Here is a 6,370-nt window from a genome sequence, read left to right as displayed (position 1 = left end):
AAACAGAACAAAATTAATTAAATATGGCTTTAAAAACATTCATTGTTTTCTATTAAAGCTGTTTTTGTGCTCCTGCTCTCACCATAGGTCCAACTGATGTTATTGCTGGCATATTTTTGGATTTGGGAGTTGTACAATCGTACGATATAATAAAATAAATGACATAATTCAAATAAGTCAAAGCACTCTATAGTGTGAATCCGGTCTTTTTTTCTAGCCATTTTTCATTAGAGTCTACAGCTACATGGATAATGTACGTGCACATGCTAAAAGATTTGCTAATGCTGCAGCTTTATGAAAACAGGGATGAATACATCTACCAACAAAATGGCCAACTGTTCCTTTACCACAACACTAGATAAATAGAACTTTCAACTAATAAATTTGAGAGAGCAATGCACAATCACTCACCCTGATGATTGAATTAAACATAGTGCATTTTTTATTACAGGTGTGTGAATCACCCTGTTTTTGTGTTCCATCTCCCTGCCAGTTCTCACGGAATTTTTAAACTTATAGTTGCTGTAAAAAAGATCAATACGCCTACCCCCGTTCAGGAAAAAAAGTATTGTTCCTGATTGTTTAGAATTGTTACAATGTTTGAAAGACTGTAAAAGTAGTATTGTTTACATAGACATGTATTGTTTACATGACATCCACATGATGTCAAAAAAGGTTTCCATGAGTATATTATAAATAATCTTTAATGGGAAATGTGTCGGTTGTAAACATCTGATGTAAGCGAATGATACATCATTTTTCAAACATTATGATCTTGTGGAACAATTGCTGTTGGTCTTATAATGGCAATGGTTGCATAAGACCATAAGACCTGGGAGTAGAGTGTTACAAATACCTTCTTAAAAATAATTATATGAAAGTTTTATTTTGCCCTATGGCCAATAGATATTTGGATATTTGCTAAATAACTCTTCAATTTTCTGAAAAAGACATGTAGAATTGAAACTAAATTGAGCTGAACAACTCAACAATTTTATTTTAAAGCACGTTACACTATGATCTACTGTTAAAACTACTAATAATTATTAATATTTACAAAGGTGGTAATTACTAATCACTTTGCTTTGGTTTGTATAAAGTTGTTAATTTTATTTTCAATTTTAGATAGTAAACAGCTGATAAATTTATGTATCACCTTTTTGACAAATTATTTAAGATACAAAATACCTTCTATAATGCCAAACAGACAGAATAGTCAATAAATCAAGCATTATAAACAATATCCTTATACATTCCAATTAGGAAAACGCTTAATATACATTTAGTTTTAATGAAAGTTTAATTAATGAAATGGGAGGATATCTGTTACATAATATTCTGCTGTTTATTATATTAAATATTATTACAATATGATGAAAGTCAAATGAAATGATATATACTTCTTAAGTAATTTAAACTCCATCAACATTATAAATAAAATCCATAAATAAAGAGTGCAATTTGATTATTCAGAATTGTTAGTTTTAATACAATTTTCAATTCTATTAAAGTAAATTATCATAAAATTTTATTTAACAGAAGAAACTAAGCATATTTATACTTTTAATTTGTTTATCAAGAAATATGACTTAATTTACTTTCACATAAAATGAGAGCATGAACTAAAATGAAGAATGGCATATTTTTATCAGTCCAGCCCAAGTAGCAGTTACTTTGGCTACGCAAAGACAAAATAAACAGCAAATCATTTACTAGATATGCTCATAAGATTTTTCTCAAGCTGAGAGAAAAGCTCCCAAAACCTGATGATAATAATATCTAAAAAAAAAACCCAGCAGACATATTCAGTATTTAACATTTTTTTCAGTAATAATTACTGTAAAAAGTAAAACCCAGTTGAGAAAACAACATAAATTCTCAACGAGATTAAAAGGGGAAAAAATGGTAACATGGAAAACCTAATAAGGCACATCTTGTTCAATAAGGTTTATTAACCTACCCTTTTTTCTTTCAATTTGTTTGGCAGGAATAAAAGCTACAAAAATTTGTAATTTTGTCAAACTCTGTAGTTATTCCAGTTACATAATGAAAATTTTAAGTGTTGTATCTATGAATTTTCACAATTTTCATTGTATTAACTACTTTGTAACCTGTATTCCATCAGTATCAGGAAATTACAGTTTACTGAATTGATTTATATATGAAAAAGATACAGTACATAACAGAAGACTTTTCCCTCCCTATTACAATTCCTAAGTAAAAATGAGGTTATATTGAAATGTATTTTAATGTTATAAGTTATGTAAACAAAATTAAAATGTTTTCTGCAGAGAATTTTAAGCAGTTTTTTTTTAGAACTAGACTTTTTGTGTAAATTGAACAGTTACAGAATAAAATGTAAAATACTGATTTATCTGCTAGTTTTGAATAGAGCACACCTTTCAATAGCATTACTTCTTCACTATTTAGAACATTCCATTGAGGGAATATTCATCTGTTTTAGAACATTATAAACATGTCCTAAAAAAGATTTTACAAAAAGAAATTTTACCTAGATGAACATATTATTTTGGAAAAGATATCAATAAAAAAATTCAGAAAAGATAGTTATTTTGAACAAAAGAACATACAAGCATGCATGCACACATATGTACACTCACAAACACAACTAACACAAAGTACAAATGATTCTAAAATCTAATGTACATGAATTGTACATTTATTTAAAACACATTAAAACTAAGACAGTGGATTTATTACTACTGTTGAATGTACACAATATACTAATGATTTTGATGAATTTACTAACTTCTACAAAAAATTATATTATAAGGAGTAAAAGTCATGTTTATAAAACTATTGCACCACTGAAATGATTATTATTGTAATAAATGAAATAAATCTATTACTCAAAAATTTAAGGTCATAACATTTCTTCTAAATATAACCAAATAAAAATTAAGTATATACATACATATTGTACTCTGAACTTCTTTTAAATTATTTTGTATATTTTTTTTATAATTAATGTGTTTAACTTAATTTTACTTCATGCGTTTGTATTTAAATAATTAATATAGACTTTAATCAAATCTATTTTTTATCCTCTAATTTATGTTATAATGATGTGATCAATATTATGCAGTATTAAATACAAATCAGAATAAAAGATTTACTTATTTTTATCGCTTCACATTAAAATAAGATTACCACTAATTTCAACATTGTCCAGTAATGTAACATCTGATAAGATGTTATTGATGTCAACATTAAAATCGGATATTATAATGTAATTTTTTATTAACAACCTTTAAAGTGCTAGTGTTTTACTGTCAGAAATTTGTTTTTAAATGGATTAACTGATCATATAGTTATCAAAATGACCTTGAGCATTGATACACAGTGCACCAAACCAATATGTGGCTTAATATCAGCACCCTTTAAAATATTTGTTTCTACAGAATAGATTATGCCAGTTGTGTCAATTGACCAATGGAAACAACAAAAACATTGTTCAGAATACATATTTTACAATTATGTAACAAAGAAAATTGGATATGCAAGGAACAATTTTTATTTTTAGAATTAAATGATGTGATAATTTTCATCTATGAACCAAGGCATAAAAGCAAGATCAAACAAGAGTGAAAGAAGAGACAGAAGAGAATGTACTACTTCAAAAGAAATTAGCAATCGTTTTTAGTTAATTAATTTCAGAGTATAAATAAAATTAGTTTAATTACTTAGTTTCAGTTAAGTAATTTCACCTTAAAAGAACAATGTAAAAACACTGTAAACAACATTAACTTATCGTCAAAAGTTTTTTTGAGTTTATTTACATGTTCATAACATGTTATTAAAAAGTTCTAATTTCGTATAATATTCAAAACCAAAATTTATATACAATAACATGACTTCAGTCTTATTATAACAAATTTTTAAGGGGTTAAAATAGAATTAAATTACAAGTGGTAAGAGCTGTAATGTAAAGAGTAAAAAATTCATAGGTTATAATTTCTGGCTAATAATCAAACTTAATGACTAAATTATTTACACTTAACACTGACTGCAGCAAAATCTGTAAGAATCTATTGTGGGATAGAAATTTTTTTGGTACATTTTTAATTCTTTATTAACTTGTTTAAAGATACAACTGTATTTTAATAAAAAATATATAAACAGAGAAAAGTAAGAATACATCCAACAACATATCACATTTTAGTATAACTGCAAAGATAAGGAGTAGGAAGATAATTATAAATATAGAAAAAAGCATGACAGATCCATTATAAAAGAAATAAATTCATTTTCATTTGTTATCTGTGGAATCTTTTTTCGAGCGTTCATGATTTATTTCTTGTTACTGATCAACCGATTCCTGTTGTCATGAAAAAAGGTAAGAACATTCTATAATCCACGCATAAAATAAAAAATAAATGAATTACATAAGTATACATTAAGGACAGTTATTATACGCTTTCACATATTTAGTTATACTGATAAATGATTTATCGATGGAGTAAAAAGTGAGACGTTCATTCTTACTAGACAGTATCTTCAGAGATCTGCCTATAAAGACACTTTTTATATTACACTAGCATCAATTTTTCTTTCCAGCCAATATGGCATTCTAAGAATGATTAACTGCCCTCAGAAATCTATGATCCTGACTTAACATATAAAATTTAAGATGAAGTATCTTAATATTACAAAGAAATACGGTGACGTCAACCTTTAATAATGAATGGCCTAATGTTGAGATATAATATAGATATTGGCTTTGTCTTTGTTTTTATAGAAGAGTATAGGTGAACATTGAAGCAGTTTTTCTTTAATAATGTCTTCTAAAACACATTTTTATTATCACAGTCACAGAATTATCACTGACATACAGTTTAAATATGTCTTTTTAACAACCTAATTTTCAGGTACCTTTTTCACAAACAATTTAAAGGAAATAGATTGACATTCAATAATAAAGATAATCTTATCTTGCATTTTTTAACTGAAATATTATCCGAGACAGTTTTTTTATTTTGAATGCAAGTTATCTAATCCCAAATCAATGAAGATGAATAATCTTCGATTTCAATTTTATTCAACAGGTAAAAATAATGTAAACATAAATTCTATATAATATACGTTTTGATTATTTAAATTTACTTCAACAACTTTATAATTATTCATTTATTAATTTTAAGTGAAACCTAACAGTAGATAATATAACACTGTCTTTAGAGAATGAACTAAATCTCTAAACCTTTAGATACAAAATACATAAAGATACCGAACAGAATGTGACCGACCTCATGTTGGAATTTTCTATCTAACCCACTAATGCCACCTCTACAACAAAGAAGGGCTTGATTGCCACAAGATTTATTTTATCTCATCATTTAATAGAAACATTTAATTACGAATAAGTTTACCAAAAAGTAAATTTTTTTTCTAGAATAAAAAATTATTTGTTAAGTGATACTAAACATAAATATTTATTGCTGCCACACAAATATTATATAAAAAATAAAAGATGTAAACTTACCTAATTTTTTTTATATATATCTTACGTTTTTTGATTAATGTAACAAAAGGCTAAGAAAAACATTTTAATTGTACACTGTTCAACATTTTATTTAATATACATATAAAGAAAAGGAAGCATATTGCACTGTCAAAATATCTGAAGTATATATATAAAGCAAATATCACAAAAGAGAAATAAAGATAAAATACAAAAACAATTAAATACGGGCACAACAGACAGGGGCCTTATTTCCTTTATAGTTTTTGTTTTACACTGTACTATTCTTCCATTCTGTGTGCAAAATATTCAAGCCTTCTCTTTTTAAAGATTTTAATGGTTACATCACTTAACAAAAATTTCCTTTTCTATGCCCTATCCCTTCAGCTTATCTTAAGCACTGTTCTACAATTTTTACTCCAAAGGCCTATCTGTTTCAATGATACTTCTGACAAGGTCCAAATGACTCGATATTCCATAACCAAACAAAATGATGAACTGTTTGTATGAGTGTAATGTTAAGCGAGCAAATGCATAAAGCTTAATCTTTAATTCAAACTCTAATAAAGAAGAATAAAAGATTTAAATCTATCAGTGATAATTATAGTCCTTAAATAGAGTATACGATTTTAAAGTAGTGCATCACGGGTGGCCTGAATTACTTTAAAATAAAATCTTTTATATGTAGACATTTATAAAAATTGTTTTAAACAATTAAAATATATATTTTTTTAAATATTTCTCTTGTCATCATAAAACAATGTATTTAGAGTTTTATCATAAATAATTGTTTGTGTGAAGTATTTTATAAATAAATAAAAACAACAAACTAATTAATTTATTAATATCATTATTTTTTACATTCAAATATATCATGCTGTACTTATA

The sequence above is a fragment of the Lycorma delicatula genome, chromosome 4 (genome assembly GCF_047948215.1).
Source record: "Lycorma delicatula isolate Av1 chromosome 4, ASM4794821v1, whole genome shotgun sequence".
NCBI lineage: Eukaryota > Metazoa > Arthropoda > Insecta > Hemiptera > Fulgoridae > Lycorma > Lycorma delicatula.
Note: the sequence above shows the minus strand (reverse complement) of the source record.